A 24,623-nucleotide genomic window follows, 5' to 3' on the forward strand; every position below is an offset into this window, starting at 1 on the left:
GGATGTAGCCGTATAGGTACCCACTGCACTAAACAAGAAATCAAGTCCTTTGTCTGTGAACATCAATGGTGGGATATCAGTTAAAATGACCCAAAACTGAATAGATTTCATTGCTGGTTGAGTGTCCTCCGCATAAGGGAACCATTTAGATACAACCATTTGAATGTCCATAATGTTCCACATACCCCAGTGGAGAACCCGCCTCCTCATTCCCTCATGTCTGACCTAGAACTTGACCGTATTATCATTCACCGCATAATCATCAATCAGAGTGGATTTATCTCCAAGCCTCCAGATCTTATTTACAATCATATGGATCTTCCCCACATGTGGAGCTTTTAAGTGTAGGAACTTACAAATAAAAAATCCTCCCAAAGTGGCTTAGCACCCTCGAAAATATCATTTGGGACAACCACCTTCGTCTGACCATCAACCTCGATGGGAAAAAACGTTTGCTGTGTGTAAACATGTTTTGGTCCACATTCACCTATGACCGTTTAGGAACAGGACGATCCACAGCCACGTTCAAACCCTGGCTGAGCGAATCAACCTGCTCTGTTATTTTCCCGTGTGAAACTCCCACCTCTCCCTTCGGTAGGTCAGGCAGAGAGATATTTTGTCCCTCTCGGTCCTCTGATGGAGAGATCTGGCTGTCCCCCGGCGCCATAGAGCCCGGAGATGCCGCCGGCTGCAACATACTTGCAATACCCGCAAAAACCATAAGTCGCCTTTTTATAGCCTGCCACGAGTTTTATTTCTATTCTACAAAAAATCAGTTTACATTTTCAATGCATCATTTTATAGTTTCAATGCATCTTTTACATTAGATTTCCTAAATTTCTTTGTAATCTATAACTAAATTAACCCATTAATTGCATCCTTTACATTAGATTTCCTAAATTTATTCGTAATCTATAACCAAATTAACCCATTAATCAATTATAAAATAATAACATCTATGTATATATATTTTTTTTTCATAATTTGTGTGATATATTTCAAAATGACACTTTTTTGGGAAAAAGAAAAAGTATATATATATATAAAGCAGTAGGTAGGATACTTTTTCCTTGTTTTTAAAAATTATTAATTCTTTAAATTTTTTAGTTTTAATGTATTGGACAAATTATAAATAGTGAGATAATTTTTTTTGAATATTAATCTTAAAGTGATCCTATGTTTAATGTTTTTGTCAGCCATATAGGTAGGAGCAAACCCATACTGCCTTACTTAGCAAGTAGTCATGTGAAATACTTACACATGTGGATACACTACACTTAAAAGAAAAAGAAGTACTATATTTATACTAAAATATGATAATGAAATTTTTAATCTGTTTTCAAAATATATAACAGTACTTGATTATTAATCATAGTTTGAATATTTTCTGAAGATATATGTATTTATTAAAACAAGTTTTTAATGTCATATTCAAGTTTGGCTTATATTCAGTGTTATAACAAACTATGGTTATATTACTTGTTTGGTGTAAATTCCAAACATAGATAACAAGCAAAGTTTTGCAGCGTAATTATATACAGAAACAAAGTAATAAATGACTAGAGATTGCGTATAACCTAACAACTTTGTTAAGAGATAACTTTAGAAAATCCAACAAATACAGAAACAAGTATATATGTATATATATATATATATATATATATATAAGCATGCTCACATGACTTTGGAATTTGTAAAACACAAACATATTAAATTTCTCAGCAGAAAAGTAAACAAATCAAACAAGAGAGAATGAAGTTTCGAATGCTGTGGCTCGCTTGGGTATTAATAATCGCAGTCGAAGCTAACGCAGCCGCCAAGCAAGGGAAAAACACAACAATCCCAGCATTAATAGTGTTTGGAGATTCAATAATGGATACAGGAAATAACAATAATCTTCCCACTCTTCTAAAGTGTAACTTCCCTCCATATGGCAAAGACTTTCCTGGAGGCTCCGCCACTGGAAGGTTTTCTGATGGAAGAGTTCCTTCTGATCTTATTGGTAAGCCATTTGATTTATTTTCGTATATCTAAAATTTTTAAATATGAAGATAAGTAAGTATGCTATAAATATAACAGCGGAAAGGTTGGGATTGGCTAAGACATTACCAGCATATATGAATCCGAATTTGAAGCCTGAGGATCTTCTTAAAGGTGTAACATTTGCATCTGGAGGAACTGGTTATGATCCATTAACAGCACAAATAATGGTACACTAATATTTTCCGATCATGATCGATAGTTTTTCTTGTGGGTGATTTATGTTTCTTATATTTATGTTTATTTTTGTAGTCAGTGATATCGGTATGGGATCAACTCACATATTTCAAAGAATATATATCAAAGATCAAGAAAAATTTTGGAGAAGAAAAAGCCAAAGATATTTTGGAAAGCAGTGTCTTTCTTGCGGTGTCTAGTAGCAATGACCTTGCTCACACTTATTTAGCTCGAGCTCATAGATATGATCGTCCCTCCTATGCTAATTTGTTGGCTGGCTCTGCTGTCAAATTCGTGAGAGTAAGTACATTATATATAGTTATATATATATATATATATAATTGTATTCACAAACTAATTTATATCCTCAACTGTTCATAATTAGGAATTACATAAGCTTGGAGCTAGGAAAATTGGAGTCTTTAGTGCAGTCCCCGTAGGTTGTGTTCCACTTCAAACAACTGTATATGGGGGTTTATTAACAAGAGGATGTAATCAACCTTTAAACAACATGGCAAAACAATTCAATTTAAGACTTTTGCCAGCACTAGATTCTTTAGATAAAGAGTTGGATGGTGTTATCCTTTACATTGATGTTTATGATACTCTCTTCGACATGATCCAACACCCTAAAAAATATGGTAAGTCCATCTAACAGATTTATCTATGTACTTTTTTCAATTTTATTATCTAATTCGAAGTACTTTATAGTATTCATATATATCTCATTTCGTTTCAGGTTTTGAGGTAGCTGATAGAGGATGTTGTGGTAAAGGAACTCTTGCGATGTCCTATTTGTGTAACTCATTGACCCCATTCACCTGTTCGAATTCTTCGGCTTATATATTTTGGGATAGCTATCATCCAACCGAAAGAGCTTATCAAGTTATCGTTGACAAATTACTCAGACAAATATTTGAGCAAAGTTTATTGATGTTTAACATCTGAATATGTATATATTTAATCTTATTCTCTCATGAACACATTTTTTTTTTTTTTTTGAATATAATGTTAAATTATATTTAAAAGAAAATAAACATTTTTACGACTAGTGCAAATTAACATTGAAAATGTAGCTGATAAAAGAATCTAGAGAAAATTGCTGACAGGAGACAATAGCTATATAGCTAAGTACGAGATTGCAGCCATTGTTGGAAAGCTGCATCATATCTGCGATCACCCAGCCAAAAGCTGTTCTCGGATATGCCTATCAATCCACTCAATAAGTCTAGCCGCTGTGGTCGAAGCTTCACCATATTAGATTGTGGGCTTCCAACTCAAAAAAAAATGGCAATGAGTGGAGAGGCCCATATCTTATATATACCACTTAAGATCCTATTCAACTTCCAATGTGGGATATTGTATCCCTAATACGCCCCCTCGAGATGATGGTTCTTTTAAGCATCAATTTCGGTATGTTCGGGCATGAATCAGTGGGCCTACTATTGGGTCGGGCCAATTGTGGATTGGGTTGAGCATGTGCGGACCGGGCTCTGATACCATATTAGATTGTGGGCTTCTAACTCAAAACCAATTGGCAATGAGTGGAGAGGCCCATATCTTATATATACCACTTAAGATCCTACACAACTTCCAATGTGGGATATTGTATTCCTAATACACTATGTCCCCGACTGTTTCGTTCCCGCCAAATTGTGTATATGACTGTTTGGAAGAAAACCAGAGAACATGGCGTGCCTGCGACACCACAATAATGAGTGAAGACCAATCTGTAGTGTACCGCATTGTGAGAATGCCTTGAGCCAAAGCCACCCATACTTCTAAGGCGAAACTGCAGGAGAAGAACAAATGGTCTCGTGTTTCGAGGTGTGTTTGACAAAACCCAAAGGAACCCGAGATGGCACTATTCCACTTGGACATTCGCGCACCCGTGGGAAGCCGGTCATGAACGCATTTTTTACTCAAGTTTAATTTATTATACTATTTTCTTCATCCACTTATTAATTTTACGATTCCCTCAAAAAAAATCACCGTAAATATTTTTCCTTTTAAAGCAATGTCTCGGATTCTCGGTGATTAAATGTGGAAGGTTGGCAAATTCTTCTTGCGTCTAAGTATGGCATCATTCATATTAGTGTAGCTAACCATCTTCAATGGTCTAGAAACCGATACATTACCAATTAGAGTTTTCAATTGACTAGTGAGAAGTTTCAATTATTTACCCTCCGTACCTCATCTGATGTATAGTCAATTTCCATGTTATACTAATGAAAAGATTACGAAATTACAATTTAAAGACAAAAGTGAAATGACATGATCCGTTTTTTTGAATAATAAATAATAAATAATAATAATAATAAATAAATACGCTACAGCTAGTGGTCTCATACCCACTAGCCACCTAACCACAAACACACAACAGCGGATAACACAACCAAAACCAATATCCAATAATATCTAATAATAAAATAACCAATATCCAAAACATAACTATTCTAATAACCAAACAACATGGAAACATAGAACCGGCAATCCTAACAATGTTCTAATGACCCAAATCTAGCAACCTAGCAATGTCAGACAACAACCAATCAAGTCCCTAGACATCCTCCTCTTCATTGCCTTGATTCCACGATCACACTTTGCCTTTACCTGCACCACAAACACAAATTGAGATGCATGAATATTTGATAAACACTCAGTGAGAAAATCCTCCCATCTACTGGGCTATACACACAAGCAACAGTGATTCCAATGTTCCAAACAAACAACAAACAAAACATACAAACCAGGAAAACAAACATCATCTCGCTGGAAGGGAGGTGTCGACTGACACCAGCCAAGTGTTGACCGACACTGGCATTGGTGTCGACCGACACTACCCCACAGTGTCGATCGCTGTCGTTCTGCTGGTGTCGACCGACACCAAGTGGTATCGATCGACACTATCTCTGCAACTGCGATCCGCACAAAGCCGAGAGTCGATTCTCGCTCCCAAAACTCCACCGAATCGTCCAATACTCAAAACCCAAGCCGAAAACACACAATTGACTAACTCACATAATCAATCAAAACATGCAATCCCAACATCTACAACTCAAAGCCTAGTGAACCCAAACCTACAACTGTAAGGGCTCTGATACCAAACTGAAACGACATGACCCGTTTTTTTTGAATAATAAATAATAAAAAATAAATACTCTACAGCTAGTGGTCCCATACCCACTAGCCATCTAACCACAAACACACAACAACGGATAACACAACCAAAACCAATATCCAATAATTTCCAATAATAAAATAACCAGTATCCAAAACATAACTATTCCAATAACCAAACAACAGGGAAACATAGAACCGGCAATCCTAACAATGTTCTAATGACCCAACTCTAGCAACCTAGCAATGCCAGACAACAACCAATCGAGTCCCTAGACCTCCTCCTCTTCATTATTTTGATTCCACGATCACACTTTGCCTTTACCTGCACAACAAACACAAATTGAGATGCATGAGTATTTGATAAACACTCAGTGAGGCAATCCTCCCATCTACTGGGCTATACACACAAGCAAAAGTGATTCCAATGTTCCAAACAAACACTAAACAAAACATACAAACCAGGAAAACAAACATCATCTCGCTGAAAGGGAGGTGTCGACTGACACCAACCTAGTGTCGACCAACACTGGCATTGGTGCCGACCGACACTACCCCACAGTGTCGATTGATGTCGTTCTGCTGGTGTCGATCGACACTACCTCTGCAACTGTGATCCGCATGAAGCCGAGAGTCGAATCTCGCTCCCAAAACTCCACCAAATCGTCCAATACTCAAAACCCAAGCCGAAAACATCCATAGGAACCTGTAGCAACCAATCCCAGCAAGAAAAACACACAAAACAACAACAAACAAGCAAGGACAAGGAAATCAAAGGCTTAGATTAGCCATGGTCATGCACTCACCTCTTTGCAGGAAGTTTCTGAACCACATCAATTAATCCAACCCTCCTAGCAAGCCTCTAACTCCTTCCTAGCCTAGGATATCTCAAAAAACAGCAAGGAATCTCCCAAAAATCACCAAAAAGCTCAAGAACACACTTTCTCTTTGTTTTCTCTCAAAGCGGCGTGAAACAAAAACATAACACGACCCTAGGTCGTTTTCTCCCTTTTAAACCTCGGTTCAATGGTTTCCTTAAACCAAACCGGTCCAAATGGATAATGAAATCGAACTGGACAAACTAGAAATCAATGGTGTCGACCGACACCCCCTTGGTGTCAATCGACACCGTCCCCCAAAACGCACAGTTTGGTTTGCGGGTGTTACAAAAAGAAAGTGAGAATTTAAGAATCTGTTAGTGCCCTTATATATATGAACTTGATCAAGGAAAGAAAACAACATGAGGATAGGATGTTCAGAACATCATGTTCTGCTACCAAAGAGCTACAGGTTTACAATTTCACGTCGCCAGGATGACCTCCTTAAGTGTATTGACTCATGAATAAACCAGTGACTCATGATGAAGGAGAAGAGCAATAAATCATATAGCTGAAGATAATGTAAAGTCTTCCAACCTAGAATTTAAAATGTCTATGCGAGTTTTTTGTTTGTCTTTCCCTTGAAGATTATTATGCCAAGGCATTCCTTTTCTTGTCTTAATAGTAATAACTCATCCGCTGTCTTTATAATCAAAATGAGTCTCTGTTTTCATATATTCTTCTCAAGAGAAGGGTAGTAATTAATTAAGTTAGCTTCTCTTTTTGTGCAGGTTTAAATGCTTCCCTTCAACAGTTACCATCTTTATATCTTGGTTGCACTATTTACTTGTTAGTTGTTTAAACCACATCAAAGTGTTTCAAATCTTACTAAAGATATATATATGGAGGATGGTAAGACACTTCTAATCATCTGGCATGATGAAATAATGAACAATACAAACTTTCGTACTATAATTTGTATTAAATAAAAAATACATGTTGGATGGGAAACTTACTATTCTTGGCTTCTAAACTGGCTTGATGCACAAGAAATTAAGGTGACAATATAAAATCAAAACAAAAACACACCAAAATAATTTATAGTAAATCCATAATGTAGATAAACCATTAGGTGCGTACCTGTTAGACTCTAAATGCACACAATAGACTTAATAATCTTTCAATTATGCTAAATAGAAATTGCAATTTAAATAGCTATGCAAAAACATAATTAAAATTTTAGAAATTCAGATGAAATAAAAGCTAGGCCTAGGGAATGATCTTAGGAAATTATGGAATCAAATCAATCAATCAAATAGGATTCAATCAATTAAAAACTGTTATTGAACTCTAAACTTAATTGTAAAATAAATCAGTTATCACTGCAAATATTATCTAAGTTTAAAGACAGATAATCCAAACCTCTTTATAAAATTCAAGTTAAAAACCAGCTTTGAAAACAAATTTAGTTTGTTCACAAAATTACAAAATTACAAAATCAAATCTCCTTGTAAAAAGTAATTTTGCTCATCAAAGGTTTTTGTCAGAAAAATCAATTATATTCTCATATCAATTTATTTTCCTAGGTTATTAATTCTAGGTGATCAATCAAGATTAATACGAAGAATAACCTAAGATGAAGAACACAAAAGAATATGAATCTAGAGAAATCAACATATCTAATAAACCATAAATCCCTAATGAAAATCCCTAAACCTAACAAGTGAATTACTCATACATTGTTGTAAAAACACAAATCAAAATCTGATAAATTGCATTAAGAAATAGAATAGAGAAGTAAGGGAGTTCGAAATCTCTCTCTACAGGGTTGAGTTATGACCTGTCTCTCCAAAAGCTCTCTCGATCTCTCTCTCAAAAGTTTGCAGGAAAATAAAGCTTAATGGTTTGTAAGATCCTAAAATCTTATATATATATATATATATATATATATATATAACACGTTAGAGACTTAATATTGCAATTAGGGAAAACTTTGGGGCAGCTTTGCAAAACTTCAGAACTTGAGAAACTCGGACTCGTCTTGCATTGCATAGCGCATCGATCGACGCCAACACCTGCATTGATCGGCGCAGCTCTCTATACTCGTATGCAAGCTTCACAACTTCAGCCTCAATGCTCGAATGTGCTCCAAATCCTCCTATTTTGCTCCATTATGCTCTCATGTGTGCCAATATGTATCTAGTCCTACAAAGACTCAAAAACAACCTAAAAACAAATCAAAGACTCAAAAAGCACACTTATATCATGATTAAAAATCGTAAAAGCCATAATATATCAACTGTCCCTTTGAAAAGAACATGTAAAAAAGAAATGGTCTCTCGAGTCTTGATTTCGATCAAATAAAGAGTATGGTTAAAGAGATTGGGTAAAGAGAGGTAACATAAAACACGTTGTGACAAAACTATTTTGTCCCCTCTTCTTTAATTCCCTCGTATTCTTCTTCCAGTGTATCAAGGCCAAACACAACAAATCTTATCCGATATTTTGGATCTTACAATAAATCCGTAAATGTTTTTAACCCATTCATCCGTAGATATCACACAATAATTCATGTGATCCAAGTAACAATGAAATCTTAACAGCTAAATAGTATTATGAAATAATAAGTATTAACTATACAAGAAATCATAAATAAATAAAAATATACTTTCAAACACTATCACTTAAGAGTATGCCTTATTCCATTTGTTCTCTCATACACCAAATTATGAGAGTGTGACGAAATAAATATACGGTTACGTACTCTAGGAACATATACATCATACTTAGCGCAAGCATGCAAACCAACAATTGAATAGCAGTGGTTTAGAATATATATACATATATATATATATATATATAACGTGCTCTAAATGAAACAATATTTCACGAATAAATTATGATTTTCCCAAACATTGCAATTTGTAGAAACAAACATAAAATCTTATTTTGAGCAGATTGGCCGAAGGTAAACTAGTTTGTGGTAGCCATTGGGATAGGGTGGTCCAACCAATATGTAGGTAGATTCTATGTAGCTTGTTAGAAAGGTGTGAACTAAAGTTTGTGGTAGAAAACTGTAGAACAACTAGTATATAAGCAAGTTTTGTTTCATCACCATTTCATCAACACAAGCTAAATATATATTGTGATTAAACAAGTAATCAATCAAAAGATGGAAGGCAAAAGTGTTATTCTAAGTGTGCTCATAATGAGTTTGGTCATGACACAAATTCAAGTGGAGGCAAAGAGTTGCTGCCCGTCTACGACTGCTAGAAATATCTATAACGCTTGCCGTTTGGGGGGAGCCTCCCGACCAGTGTGTGCATCACTCAGTGGATGCAAAGTTGTTCCTGCTAAATGTCCGAACGGATATCATCATGACATTCTCCAAAACTCAGGTAATTGTTTTTGTATCGTGTTTTATTATATGTCAATTGTTAACATGTCATCAACGTTTATTTTTTTTAAATTTTACTCAAGGTTAAGATGAATACTGCAAGTTGGGGTGTGTATCTTCTGTTTGCGGTGCCATGAACACACTTTAAAGCTCTGGTAAAATGAAACATCCAAACTCACTAATTCTAATATTATTATTCATCTTGGAATTATAGACAAGAGAATGTTAACCATTCAATTATTGTTCCGGTGAGTAGATGTGAATGAAATTGTGAATGGAGCTGTAGCACAATGCACAAAGGCATGTTCTACTTTATGCACCATGGGATCTACAACTGAAGTTTAGACTGCCTAAACAACCATATCCATGCAGTTACCACATCCAAGTTTCAGAGTGTTATTTTCCTCGTTTTCAATAATTGTGTCTATGTGAGAAAAAATGCTAGACTTTGGTGCTAGAATTTGAATAAGTTATTTCCAGTTTGTTTCTGTGTTGTAGATTGTACATGACTTCTATTAAATAAAAAGTTTGGACACTATAATATTTATTATTATTTCACAGTTGCTAAAGAATTCTTACGCTGCACGTCCTTATCTTATAAAGAGCTCATGTCTATTTTTCTGGTCAAATCAGTATCTAAAACATCTACTGCATTAAAGAATATACAAAATATCCAGTAGACTAGAACTTAGTTAGTCATGTAGGTGTTGTCATGTAAATAGGGTATTTGAAGCATGTTTGCTGAACGTAGACGTTCGCATATTTTAGATATCCTATGAGCCTTAATTAATACACTCCATCCGAGGAGATTTGCTATTGGCAGCAGTGGCAGACCCAGACCCAGAGAAAAATTTACCCAAATCCAAAAATAATTTTAAAGCTGTGCTGCTGGAAGGATGTAGTAAGGAAGGATTTAACCTAGGTTTGGGAGATCAACATACGGAAGGAAGACCAACTGCGCTGCTGGAAGTTCACAACTTTACATGCAAAAACATATTATTTAAACATTTTACCCGGTCAGTTGATCCTCCTAAGCTTTATGTTGATCTGCCATTGATTGGCAGATAATAACCACATCAGCTTCAATTCAGTTATTCAAACATAAACATTGGCAATCCTAGGTTGTAAATGACTTCCACTTACTAGGTCTCCTTCTTCTAGATATTTTGTGAGTAGCTCATTTCATTAAAGGAAAATGATACATAAGTTGTTTTGATAGAGGAAGTGATATACATATTACTAGGTCAAGGCATTCGGATATCCGTTTGGGTTCGGATCGAGTATTTCGGATTTTTGGGTTTCAGATTTAGAGGTATAGGACTCTTTCGGATTCGGATTACCCGAAGTTCTCAAAACTCAAAAATTTTGTATCCAAATTTGTCTAAATTATTCAAAATACCTAATCTATCTAAAACTTTAGAGTAATTCTAACCCAAATTTACTAAAAACAGTTTAAATACTCAAAAATTATCTAAAATATCTAAAAGTCTGAATATTTAAAACACTTACATTAATCAAATTATAAATCTTTTAAAATTAAACTCTAAATTACCAACCCTACAAACCATCACATAATCTTTTTTTTTTTTTTTTTTTATCTTCACTTGGAAAATTTTGACAATCAATTTCCAGAAGGTCATCCTTCCAAAAACTTTCTCAGCATAAACACGCTAAACTACAAAGTTTTCTTATGACCTATGACCAAAAAGATAAGTGCATTATTTTGATATAGGTAACCAAATCAATTCTTTCAAACCTCTCCAGAAACCGGGGTGTCACAATGCACCCCCACTAACACATCATAACGTAGTCGTTGCGCACCAAGACCATCACTCTGGCGGTGTGAGCCCACTCGAGTCCACACTTGTCTGGGTTCAGCTCTACCAATTGTAATGCCCCGATTTTCACCTCTTAGTGGGCCCATGTCCACCCCAGCCTATGGTCCCACCTTTATTAGTGGACCCAAGTCCACTCCTAGCCTGTGGGTCCACCTATATCCGACGGCCGGTTTACTACGTTTGGAAGATTTTTAAAGACTTGATTATCAACCCTACAAATCACCACATGAATTTTCCCTATGTTTTGTCATCACTCGTAAAATTCCGACAGTTACTTCCTGGAAGGTTACTCATATTGAAATTTTCCAAGTTCAAGCACGCTTAATTATGGAGTTCTCTCAGAATCTTTGACCAAAAAGATAAGTGCACTTTGGTAACATAGGTAGCCAAATCAATTATTTTAAACTTCTCGGAAAACCGGGTTGTCACGTATAGTGAAGTTGTTTATCTCAATATATATATATATATAGGTCGATTTTTTTAAATTATTAGTTTGTGAATTTTTTTGTTTTAATGTCTTAGACAAATTATAATCTATACTAATAAAATGTATGAGCTATAAATTTCTTAAGGCGTCCACATAGTATTTTAAACAACCAATAAAGATTAGACATCTCACTAATTAACATTTTTGATAATACAATAGTTTTCTACGTTAGTTATTAACATTTTTCGAGAAATGGAAAAAAATAATATATGAAAATAAAAGAAATATATGAAAATAATAACTAGTTAATATTTAAGAAAATCATTTAAATTTGACATATATTACTCAATTGATAGAGAAAATAAGTGTATGTACAACATCCTACATCGAATTTGAAAATTTTCGATAATGGTTCAAAACCATTATAAATAAGACTAATATGCTTCCAACTACGAATTAACATTAAGCTTGATTTTTCAGGCGTCCAAATTAAAAAGTTTTAATCATTTTAATCCAGTTTGTTATTAGAGCAAATTAAAAGTTTTAAAAACTTTTAAAATATTTAATAATTAAATAGCTTTGAATGATTATATAGTCGAAGAAAGTGATGAAGCTGACGAGGAAGAGTAAGATGAAAAATATAATGGATAAGCGTATGGTTAAAGTAAGGATGACAATTATCATGAAAATTTGACAATGAAGATAACAAAAAAAAAATTGAAGAGCAAAAAAATAGTGAATGTGAAAGAAAAACACGAAAACATAGATAGTAGCGGAGAAAACTAAATTAATTCATGATTCTTTTGATCAGATATGACTCAAAAACATAATTAATTTTTATAATTTTTAAAATTGTAAGAAAGAAATGGTCCCTCCAGTCTTGATTTCAATCACATAAAGCACATGTTTGTCTAATCCACTACTGAAACCCATTGAGATAGTCCGTCCATGTAAATATGTCACTAAAACGTTTAAGATGAATAACCAATGCAATTAACATGTGTTTAGGTATTCTCTTCTTGATTCACATTTTTATCACATGGAGCCATTGAAGACTTGAACCTCACTTCACTACGTCATCTTAATTATCATTTATTTTGGATTTTCCCTTGTAATAATGATAGGAAAATGTAACGTCAGTTTGATCCCACAAAGCTAAACTAAACTAAACGACAAGAGAGTTTGACCAAAAAAAAAAACTAAACCACAAGAGAGTTGGTTAAAAGGAGGAAACGTAAAACACGTTGTAACAAACTTTTTGTCCCTTCCAATGAATAAAGCCAAACCCAGAAATCTTATCCGAGATTCTGGTTCTTACAATGTACGTTTTTAAACCATTCGTTACTCACCTTGATCCTTATGATGAATGTACACAATAATTCATGACATCCAAGGAACTACGAAATCTTTACAGGTAAAAGAATATGGTTATTATTTGATAATTAGTTGCAAAAGAAGTGATTCACAATCATTGAGAATCATAGGAAGGAACAATTTCACACGAAATCTTTTGCAAATTCAACACTTAATGAAGAAAACATAGCAATGAAAAGAAGAAACATGGTTTAGAAATATTTTTCTAAGGTTCAAGAGTTTCTAAGAAAGCGTAAGTGGCTGATTCGGGTTTTTGGGTATTTCTACCGCTAATAGAAAATAGAAAGGAAAGTGATTTTAGTCCGTCAGGTAGAAATGTCAAATAAGCTTGCATGCAAGTCCAAACACCACCTCTACCGCTTCATATAGGGACCGATGGGTCTGGTGAAGAGATTGAATGGTCCTGCACGACCAAGAGGTGGATGCTTAACCGTAAGTGGATTGGACCGATTAATTGATCCTAATGATTAACCGACTTGTCATGCACGACTTGTTTGATATGCGTGTAATAAATTGTTCGACGTTCTTTCTCGACTTGAACAAGTCCAACGTACTCGTTTCAAACATATCACCTGAACACGTGGACAAAAATTAAAACACAACCACAACGACGACCCAACGATGAAAATATTTTTAATAACCGCAAGAGAGTTGGGTAACATAAAACTATTTTGTTCCTTCCTCTTTCATCCCCAGGTATTCTTCTAGCTTCCAGTGTATCAATCCCAAACACAAAAATCTTATCCGATACTTAACCCATTCATTTACCAACTTCAGTCCTCATGATGACTCATTAGTAAATATCACACATGCAATAATTCATGTGATCCAAGTAACAATGAAATCGTAACAGCTAAATAGTATGGTGAAATAATAACTATTAACTACAGAAGAAATCATAAATAAATAAAAATATACTTTCAAACACAATCACTCAAGACCATGCTTTATTCCACTTATGTTCTCTCATACACCAAATTAAGAGTGTGACGAAATAATATACGACTACGTACTTTAGGAACATACACATCATACTTAGCGCAAACATGCAAACAAAAAATTGAAAAGTAGATGTTTAAAATATATATTACTAATAGTTCAACGCTTAGTTCTGTAACGTACGTACTGTAAATAAAACAATATTTCACGAATAAATTTTGATTTTCCCAAACATAAATTACCATTTGTGAAAATGTTGTTTTGAGCAGATTGGCCGAATTAGGTAAACGAGCTAGTTTGTGGTAGCCATTGGGATAGGGTGGTCCAGCCAATATGTAGATTCTATGTAGCTTGCTAGAAACGTGTGAAATAAAGTTTGTGGTAGAAAACTGTAGAACAACTAGTATATAAGCAAGTCTTGTTTCATCACCATTTCATCAACACAGGCTAAATATATATTGTGATCAAACAAGTAATCAATCAAAAGATGGAAGGCAAAACTGTAATTCTAAGTGTTCTCATAATGAGTTTGGTCATGGCACAAATTCAAGTGGAAGCAAAGAGTTGCTGCCCGTCTACGACTGCTAGAAATATCTATAACGTTTGCCGTTTGGGGGGAGGCTCCCGACCAATGTGTTGCTCTCTCAGTGGATGCAAAATCGTTAGCAAATGTCCTAACGGATATACACATGATCACACTCTCCAAAACTCAGGTAAATTTTATTGTATCGTGCTTTATTATGTCAATTGTTACCATGTTTCATCAATGTTTAATTTTTTCGAATATTTTACTCAAGGTGATGCTGTCAATGAATACTGTAAGTTGGGATGTACATATTCTGTGTGCGCTGCTATGGACACACTCCAAAGCTCTGGTAAAACGAAACATCCAAGCTCACTAGTTACAATATTATTATTTATTTTGGAATGGTAGACAAGAGAATGTTAACCCATTCTATTACTTTTTCGGTAAGTAGATGTGAGTGAAATTGTGAGTGGAGCGGTCGCACAATGTGCAAAGGCATGTTCTACTTTCTGCGCCAAGGGCTCTTCAACTGTTGTTGAGACTGCCTAAACAAGCATATCCATGAAGTTACCACATCCAAGTTTCAGAATTTTATTTTCCTTGTTTGTAACAATTATGTGTATGTGACAAAAAATGCTAGACTTTGGTGCCTGTATGTGTCATAGAAGTTTGTCAATCCTAGATTGTTACATGACTTCTATTAAATAAAAAGTTTGGTCACTTTAAATTTTTTTATTATTCCACAGTTACTACAAAATTCTTGCCCTGCACGTCACTATCTTATTAGGAGCTCATAACTATATTTTTTTTCTGGCCAAATCTGTATCCAAAATATTTTTTGCATTGAAGATTATACAATTTTTTTAAAACAATCGAACTTAAGCAAAACATCCACTAGATTAGAACTTATTGATGTAGGTGATGTCATGTAAATAGGATATTTGAAGCATACAATTTGCTGCTAGGATGGGAAACGTAGCTCGTAGAGATAAAGCTAGATTTCTAAACGTAGAAGTTCCATTTTTTATATTATGAGCCTTAATACACTCCATCAAAAGGAGATTAATTTGCTATTTGCAGATAATATAACCACATCAACTTCAATTCAAACATAAAAATTGTCAGTCCTAGGGCTAGATTATACATGACTTCTACTTACTATGTGTCCTTCTTCTCGACCATTTTACAAGTAGCTAATTTGATCAAAGAAAATGAACCCAAGACGTAGTTAATAAAAACAATAGAAAGATTGAAATAATATTAGGTTGTTTTGATAAAGGAAGTGATATACATATTATAGTGTTTTGTTTTTTTGATTATGATTTCTGTATCCAAAACTTCTGGAGACTTAACCTATGCACTTCTCCAGAGCTATGCCAAGGGAAGAAAATATGATTGTAGTAATAAGAGAAGGAAAGAAATGGAGTCACCTGAAAAACTGTTTCTTGTTTGATAATTGGTCTACACTAGTCTAGGATGCTTATTTGATATAACTGGGAGCAGAGATTACATTGATAATTTGGTTTGAATAAATGTTGCATTCAAGTCAACAAAAAAAAAAAATGATCCGTAAAAATGTGAACCTCATTGGAAGGCACGTTAAAGGTGGTCGTACGTTAACATTTACGTGAAGAGTTCTAGAGAGAAACCTATTGTTCATTGCATCATGAGCTTTCTAACTGTGGATCGAGAGAGAATCTGAATAAAAATAAAAGCAATGATGATTGTCACTTGAAAATTAACTCCCATATACTAGAAAGTTGGTCAATGCGTGAGTTTTGTATACATAATTAAATTAAAATTTTAGAATAAAATTTATATTAAATTATATATGAAAGTATACATACAATTGTTGATAAGTATTTTAAAAAATTAAATAATTTAAAAATATTCATTTATATGTTTATATATTATGAATTGTAAGAAAGATCCTTAGGGCATCTTTACTGGCAGGTACTAATCAAGAGGGTTATTCAAAAAAATATATATAATAATGCGAAAGGAAGAAAAGAGAAGAGAACCGATTCTTGCAATGTTTTCGTAAGAAACTTTACTTTCTTAGTGGACAGCTGTAGTATTTTAGTGGATACTATTAATAAAAAATAAAAAATATATATATATATATATATAATTAAAATAATAATTTTTTTTTAAGGTAATGTTTAATAGGTTGTTCGGCTGGTGATGGTCTTAGAACATGTCTACCTAGGGATATTCTCGATTAAAAAATAAAAAATAATAATAATAAAAAACAAAAACTGAGGAACGTTTCTCCTTTGTGAACCTTAACAATCGTTTATTTAACATGTGGCAGTTTCTGGTAAGTTAATTTTTTTTTTACAGAATTATTATCTCCTCCATCATGATCTGTCACAATCGGCTCCATAAACATATCAAACACCATTGTTTCTTCTTTTCACAGCCTCTCTTTTCCATTCAGCAATATCGTGGTGGAGCTAAGATTTAATTTCTTACCAAGGTCACCGCCATGAACACAGTCAATCTCTTTTTTCTCAACAAATTTGCGTTGCCAATATCTCTGCATAAAATAAATTAAAACTATTTGTTATTTTCCAAATTTAACAACTTGCACCTCTTTTGCTAACATCTACTTTTATAAACATTTAATTATTAAAAATAAATAACATTTCAAAAACAATTAAAAATTATCCATCTATTTAAAATTTTGAAATGCAAAACATATTCTCCTATTTATAAAAATCAGATAACTATTCATAGATATTTTAAAAAATTTAATAAAAATGAATTATCACAATAATCATAAAATTAAATAATATACCTTATAGATATATTCAAAATGAAGATGACACTCATTGAGAGTATCATTTTTAAGAAAATAGATATATTCAGGAATCTAATTATATTTTCCCATAACGAAAATTTTCTTTTAATATTCCTCTCTTTATAAAAAATCTTAACAAACCGACTAACTCAACAAATTTAAATGGCCTAATCGGGAATATTAAGGGGGATGTATTGATGTGGTGTGGAACATCATTCTTTTTACCTTTAAGACCACACTAATAATGCAAATGCAAAGTTAACCAATTTTAATATTTTGAGGATCAATCCCACATAGACGTATAAATCACGTTACGAGTTTGTTCATAGAGGAATATGGCTAAGACAATAATAAGATTGGGGGTTTTGGTTGGGTTTGTTACGAATGTAAGTGGTAGATAAATAAAAATAAACTATGAAAATATCAATAGGCGAAATGTTGGGCTAGTTGCAGGGAATTTTCAGGGTATTATGCACCAATCTAAGGTTAAGGGGAAAAGAACAGGTGGTTCAATGGCTAAATGTTCATGAAGTACGAAACAAGGATGAATAAAAGATATGCAAGTCACAAATCAATTATCTAAAGTCTATATACTATATTACTCCACTTACGCAGGCAACGACCTGTATATCCTAGCAATTAAAACAAATTCGATTAAAGCGAGCGTGTTTACAACACTTATGATGTGTAAAATGCATGAGATCAATCACAAGTTAGCTACTCAAACAATATGCATTAAGAATAAACATAGAACAAAGAAATCAGATGAACAAAACCAGATCTAAACACCCTTAAACAATCTGTGACATGAATCCCCTTTGAAAGAAACCCTAACGCCCAAAGAGTAAACTACTCACACATACTCATGCAAATCAAAGCCATATGAATTATTATTGCATAAAGATTAAGAGTATCATGAAAGTGTTTAGAGATATTCTCTATGATACAAAGTAGCTGATTCTTCTTCTTTAAACAAGTAGAAAACGGAAACAAAAGAAACTAGAAAGAGTATAAGAGATTTTGGCGGATCTTCAAATCTTCGAGAGGGATGAGAGGTTGCTGCTGCTTCTATGGTCGTGGCTATGGCTGCTTTAAAAGCTCTTGATAAAGCACCATTGAAGGCCCAAGACGAGCAGATACACCCCTAACTAAGGTTTAGGTGTGTGTATTTATAGGTTTTTTAAAAACATTTAGGGTTTTGTACGGGCAAACTTGTCTTTCGATGTTGAGTGCTAGTGTCGGCTTAACAAGTGAGATAGTAAATGTGACTGACCTGTGTGAAACAACCCGGCCTATTTTTTTTTTTTTTAATATATAATACTATTTAACTAGTGGTCCCACACCCACTAGTCACCTAACCACAATCAAACCAAAATAGTGGAAAACCAACAGATACCATTGAACCATTAACCAATAAATAATAAACTAATAGATAATGTATCAATCCAACAGAGTCATAAACCAGATAACCAGCAACCTAACAACATTCTAATGACTCAACTCTAGCATCCTAACAGATACCAGACCACAACAAAGAGCCAATAGAACATCCTCCTCTTCATCGCCTTGATTCCACAATCACACTTTGCCTTTACCTACACCACAACACATATGAGATGCGGGAGTATTTTATAAATACTCAGTGAGGCAATCCTCCCATTTACTGGGCTATACATACAAACAATTGAGATAACTCTAACCATCAAACAACAATCTACAAACAAATCAGGACAACTTCATCGACCGACACCAACCACTGCATTGACCGACACCAACTGGGGTTGCATCGACCGATGCAAGACTCATCTACATCGACCGACAACAGCTATACATCGACCGATGCATGCTCAAAATTTCACGAAATCCCTAATTGCATCGGCTGACACCTCTACATAGAATCGACCGATGCTCCTAGGTGAAATCGCGTTGTCCTCGTATTGCATTTACCGATGCATGTTCTTCCCCAAAGCTTCTCGCCAGATCTTTGTTCATAAACCATTAAATGACAATCCAAAGCCACAAAGAAGAATCACAAAGCCCCAAGTGACACAAAACATTCTAACAAGCCAAGAAATCAACCACATAACATATAAACACGAAAATCAGACAAAAATCAATCTTAGATAAGCCATGGTCCTGCACTCACATTTGCCAACAAAGAATCTGACTCTAAACAGGCAGATCTACACTCCTAGCAAACTCCTACAACGATCCCTGTTATAGATCTCCACAAGAACAGCCACAAATCTCTAAAACTCTTAGGAACGCTTAGGAACTTCTTTCTCTCTTTCTTTTTTTCTCAAAAACGGCCAAACCCCACTAATGACGACACAACCTCCTTTTAACTCGACTTAAGGATTTTCCTAACCCCAAAACGCAGCCAAAGACGCGTTTAACTTAAGTCACCTCACGAAAACCGACCTTGCATTGATCGATGCACATCCCGAACCGGGATTTTGGTTCACAGATGCTACACCATGTTAACAAGTAGAAGGGGTACAATAATTTTTTTTCTCTCTTTTGCGTATGAATTTTTTTTTCTGTTTTTGCCTAGGGGCCTAAAAAAAGCTTAAGCCGGCACTGTTGAGTGCAGGACGAGGGACGAGGAAGGAGACTTAGTGGGCTGTCGTGAAGGCTCTGGACTAGGCCTCCGTGAAGACTCCTTGTCGGGCCGTCACTAAGGCCCATTCGTACAAGCTTGTCTTCTCGCCAATCTGTAGGTTTTGGGAAATCGGTCAAAACTTCCAGGTGGCTAAATGTATTGGCTTTATTCTAGCAGAGGTGAACGATGACTCTTCCAGATTTCCATAGACACCAAGAACGCTCAATTAGGAGTTCGGGAAGGTCTTCAAAAGTGACTCATACTCTGAAACTGTCCGGAAACGGGGTTTCTTTATCTTTTTGTCCATTTTGCCTAAAATTCTATAAAACCTTCTTGAAACCTAAAATACTTGATAATAAATTATTTAGCCTTGAAATCATACCTAACTCTTCCTAAAAACATCAGAAAACTATAGCTAAAGTAAGTAAAATACAATGTTAACATGTATTCAAAATAGAAGTGACTTGAGTTTTTATGAATTTTTAATTGATTTTGATGAATATAGGGAAATTCATATGATTTATTTTAAAATCTTTTTAAATCCCTCCTAAAACTATGAAATTTGTATTTCTGTCTTTTTAACTAAGAATTTTTTCCCAAATTCTCTCAAGTCCTTCAAATCATTGAAAATCAAATCAACAAATAACAGTAGATCTCAAGGTGGATTGTTAAATCATTAATTCAATAACAATATTTTTCATTAGAATTTAAATCCATGATTGAATAATATGAGATTTGTAAACTTGACACAAATCACTTAAAATTCTACTTTGAATACACCCCCTAAATCATTATATTTCGGGTATTCGGTTTTACTAATATAAGATCCGAGCAGGTGTTCATATAATTTCGGGCCAGGTTCAGGTTTGGTTCTTTTTGAGTTCGGGTAATTTGGGTATTGACTTAAGAAACCTGAAATATATACAAAACATTCGGTTATGGGTAGTACCTATTCGAACCTATCCAAAGTACCCACAAAACCCAAAAAAACCTGAAAAATAATTGTAAAAATAGTTTTATAATCTAACAAAATCAAGAAGAAACAATGAACGAAAAGACAAATTAAACCATGTTTTTGAGTATTTTAATCGTAAAACAAGTCAAACACATACCATGTTTAGCAAAATAAGCATCCCAACAAAGAAAAACATGACTTCTTTAAAAAATGAAACTGATAGTGATAAACTAATATAGTGTTTCTCTAGTAAAATAAACAAAGAAAGAAGAATCATCCTAGCATGGTAGCATTTAACAGATTATCCATAGATCATGACCTGTTACATCAAACCAAACATTTTTAAAACTAAAACTCATTTGAAAGAACAAATTTATGAAAGAGATGAAATTTTTAATGAGTCTTCTAGTCCTTGTTGTTTTCATTTTGAAACTCTGAAAACAAGCAACAACAAATGTTAATTACACGTTAGAACTGAAAAGGTCAAACAGAGGTGTGTTACACACTTAAACATAAATTTAAAGCTTACCTTTCTGAAGACTATCTAGTAGTTCAATATCAGCAAGGATCTGTGAGATTGCAAGGAAATCTTTTTCATTAATCTTCATCTCTTTATCATCCATTGCTCAGTGCACATTAACACTTCCACCATGTAATGAGTTAAACAACTCCTATGCGGCTCAGTGATTCGACCACTAGTGCTGAAAGCACTTTCATAGGCAACAGAGGATTGAACATCCTTTGCAATTTCAGATAAAACAGGAAACTTCTGACGATTAATTCTCCACCAAGACAAAACATTCCATTCTATTCCAGGAAGAGTTTTAGGAGTCTCTATAGCATCCTTGATATAATTATCTAACTCATCTTTTGTTTCATCAAGTCCATTTTCCTTGACCATTTCACTGTAAGCATTTTCCATCCTTTCAAACTATGAGATTTCTTCTGCAAAGTCACTTGAAACTGATTCAAATATAAATGATCTTGTGCAGCACCAGAAGAAGATGGAATTGATTGAGATGATTGTGTGTTTGATCCTTTGTGGCTGACACTATACTCCTTGAACATATTCTTCATGACATCATGAACAAATATGTACATATCCTTAGCGTCTTGACTATCTTTTCCATAGAGTTTATCAAAGCACATCTGAGCAAACTGAATTTTCTGTCTAGGGTCAAACACACTAACATCAATCTACATCTTGTTAATATTCTTGACCCCTTCCCAATAGTTAGTAAAAATTTCTCTCATATTAGTGGACATTGTACTTAGTTATCTGTCATAACTATTGCTCAAAGTCGTGAGATTCTTCTCTATAATGACAATTTCACCATAACACTTGTACTAACAAGTCTTAGTGGAAGCTGAGACAACCGAAGTAGCATTATAAAACAAGCCAAGAAAATTCACTATCCTCTCTTTTGCCCTCCAATCCGTGTAAGAAGTTGGTCCTTTCGTTTCACCCCATTTTCTGTTTCCATGAAGTAGTCATTATATAACTTGTCTTCATTCTCTATCTTCTGGAAAGCCAACTTAAACTTCATGGCTCTTGTTAACATCAGGTATGTAGAATTCTACTTTGTCTTCATATCCATAGGCAAACTCTCCCTAGTCATCTTCCCTAACACAACCTTTTGCTCAAATGAGTCACCTCTCAGACCCGAAGACCTCACATATTACACTCAATTGCGAATAGCTGCCACACTATCACCCACTTCATACAACCCATCTCTGACAATCAAATTGATGATATGAGCAAAAAACCTCATGTGCAAGTAAGTCCCATCTAACACTAAAGAATCATGCCTCAATAACTTAAACTCTTCAACAAACTTCTTTAATCCAGTATTATTGGCAGTTGCATTGTCAACTGTGATGGTGAATAACTTCTCTATGCCCCAATCAGCGAGACATTCAAGTAAAACCTTTGATATCAAGTTGATCTTGTGATATGTGATATACTTAAATACAAGAATCAACTTCATTAAGCGCCATTCTGCATCCACAAAATGCACAGTGATCACCATGTAACTAGCTCGTGCAACATTAGTAGTCCATATGTCAGTAGTAAGAGACACTCTATGTTGCTGAGAAGTTAGCCAATCCTTCAAAGATGCTTTCCTGTCTAGATACATCTGAATTATATCTCTGTTAGTTGTTCTTCTTGCATGAGGCTTGAATAAATTACACTTGTTGTAGAAGTGTTTCCATGCCAGACACTTAATAAAGGCAAGTGGCAATTCTGCCAAAACAAGCATTTCAATTGAAGCCTCTCTGAAGACACTCTCTGTTAGTCTTCCATCTTGCAACTTTCCCTCCTGACTAATAACAGTTTGTGTATGATGCGCAGCCCATGCCTTGTACGGCTTACATATCTCCAAATGCTTCTTCAAGTTTGAAGTCCCCTGTTTAGTTGGACATACAAAGGACTTCTTGCAATAGTGACAATCACCCATATTCGGATCCTTCACTTGTCTCGTGAAATGCTTCCAGACATTTGACCTTGCCATAGATGACTTCTTAGGTTTATCACCATCATCCTCACCTTTGTGGAGCTTTTTTCCTCTTTCATTTACTTTTATCTCAGAGGAGGATTCCTATACCTATCTTCCTGTCCTTATGTGTTCTCATCATTGGCGTCTAGATTTTTTGAAGAATCTATCTACAACATTTAAAAGATAATCCATTTCAAAACATGTATGGATAACAAACAGTGTTATTTCTTATTCAATAAATGAAACTACAAGACAGATTTTTGGAGTTTGGTTAATTACATTCGGTTCACTAGCTACAACATATTTGTAACACCCGTGAACCAAATTTTGATAATTTGGTGAGGGTGTCGATCGACACTAGTGGTGGTGTCGGTCGACACCTTAAGTGGAGGGATGTTCGGTTCGATTTCAGGATTCTCGGTTCAGGTTGGTTTGGTTTGGGGGTCATATTTAAAGTGGAAAATCAACATTTTTGGGTTCAGAAAACCTAATTGTCGCCTCCTTTGTGTGAAAAAGAGAGAAAACGATTCCCAAAAGTTCCGGAGAGTCCCTGAAGGTTTTTCCTGAAGCTTTTGTCCCTGTTCTTATGAGTTTTTGGCTTGGAGGTTGGAGATCTAAGGCTTAGAATGTGGGAGAAACTTGTGGTGGTGTGGTTTCGTCGTTTGTTGGTGAGATCTCATTATTTGGAAAAGGTGAGTGCATGACCATGGCTTATCTAAGCTAAGATCTCTGTTTCTGTGACTTTGTGTGTTGTGTGGTTGTTTTTTCTGGTTGTTTGTGAGTTTTGTGGCTCCTAGGGCTTGGATTCGCTCCTCGGGCTTGGATTTTTTCCTGGGATCGTGTGGGACTAAAAGGAAAAGCTTGGAGGCGAGATTTGGAGGTTCTGTTTGAAGGAAATCGATGCTCTGCATCGGTGTCAGTCGACACCAACGCGAGAACGCTTGACGACTTGACGAGTGTCGGTTGACACCATGTGAAGGAATCACGGCAATGTTGCAGCTGCATCCGACCTGCCGTTGGACAATCTGAGCGAGGAAGAATCTCGAGTTGTAGCACGCATGATTATGATAGAAGATATTCTTCCGAGCTTAGACCATCGAAATTAGATT

At 34.8% G+C, this 24,623-nt stretch overlaps 1 long non-coding RNA gene, 1 other non-coding gene and 1 pseudogene across 3 annotated transcripts; all 3 read left to right on the forward strand.

The window, feature by feature from the left end:
- Window positions 1–1,685: 1,685 nt before the first annotated feature.
- LOC104750174 (GDSL esterase/lipase At1g59030-like) lies at window positions 1,686–3,268 on the forward strand (annotated as a pseudogene). The gene is made up of 5 exons (XR_015561736.1): window positions 1,686–2,002; window positions 2,080–2,210; window positions 2,293–2,517; window positions 2,603–2,858; window positions 2,957–3,268. The product of XR_015561736.1 is annotated as a GDSL esterase/lipase At1g59030-like (transcript).
- Window positions 3,269–9,026: 5,758 nt separating this feature from the next.
- Window positions 9,027–10,105, forward strand: LOC104700820 (uncharacterized). The gene is made up of 3 exons (XR_753654.3): window positions 9,027–9,553; window positions 9,636–9,707; window positions 9,809–10,105. It is a non-coding gene; the product is annotated as an uncharacterized LOC104700820 (transcript).
- A 3,238-nt stretch (window positions 10,106–13,343) lies between these two features.
- LOC147941103 (uncharacterized) lies at window positions 13,344–15,387 on the forward strand. The gene is made up of 3 exons (XR_015561737.1): window positions 13,344–14,843; window positions 14,928–15,005; window positions 15,108–15,387. It is a non-coding gene; the product is annotated as an uncharacterized LOC147941103 (long non-coding RNA).
- Window positions 15,388–24,623: the final 9,236 nt, after the last annotated feature.

This window comes from Camelina sativa, chromosome 7, assembly GCF_030686135.1.
Source record: "Camelina sativa cultivar CO46 ecotype springtype chromosome 7, ASM3068613v1".
Classification (NCBI taxonomy): domain Eukaryota; kingdom Viridiplantae; phylum Streptophyta; class Magnoliopsida; order Brassicales; family Brassicaceae; genus Camelina; species Camelina sativa.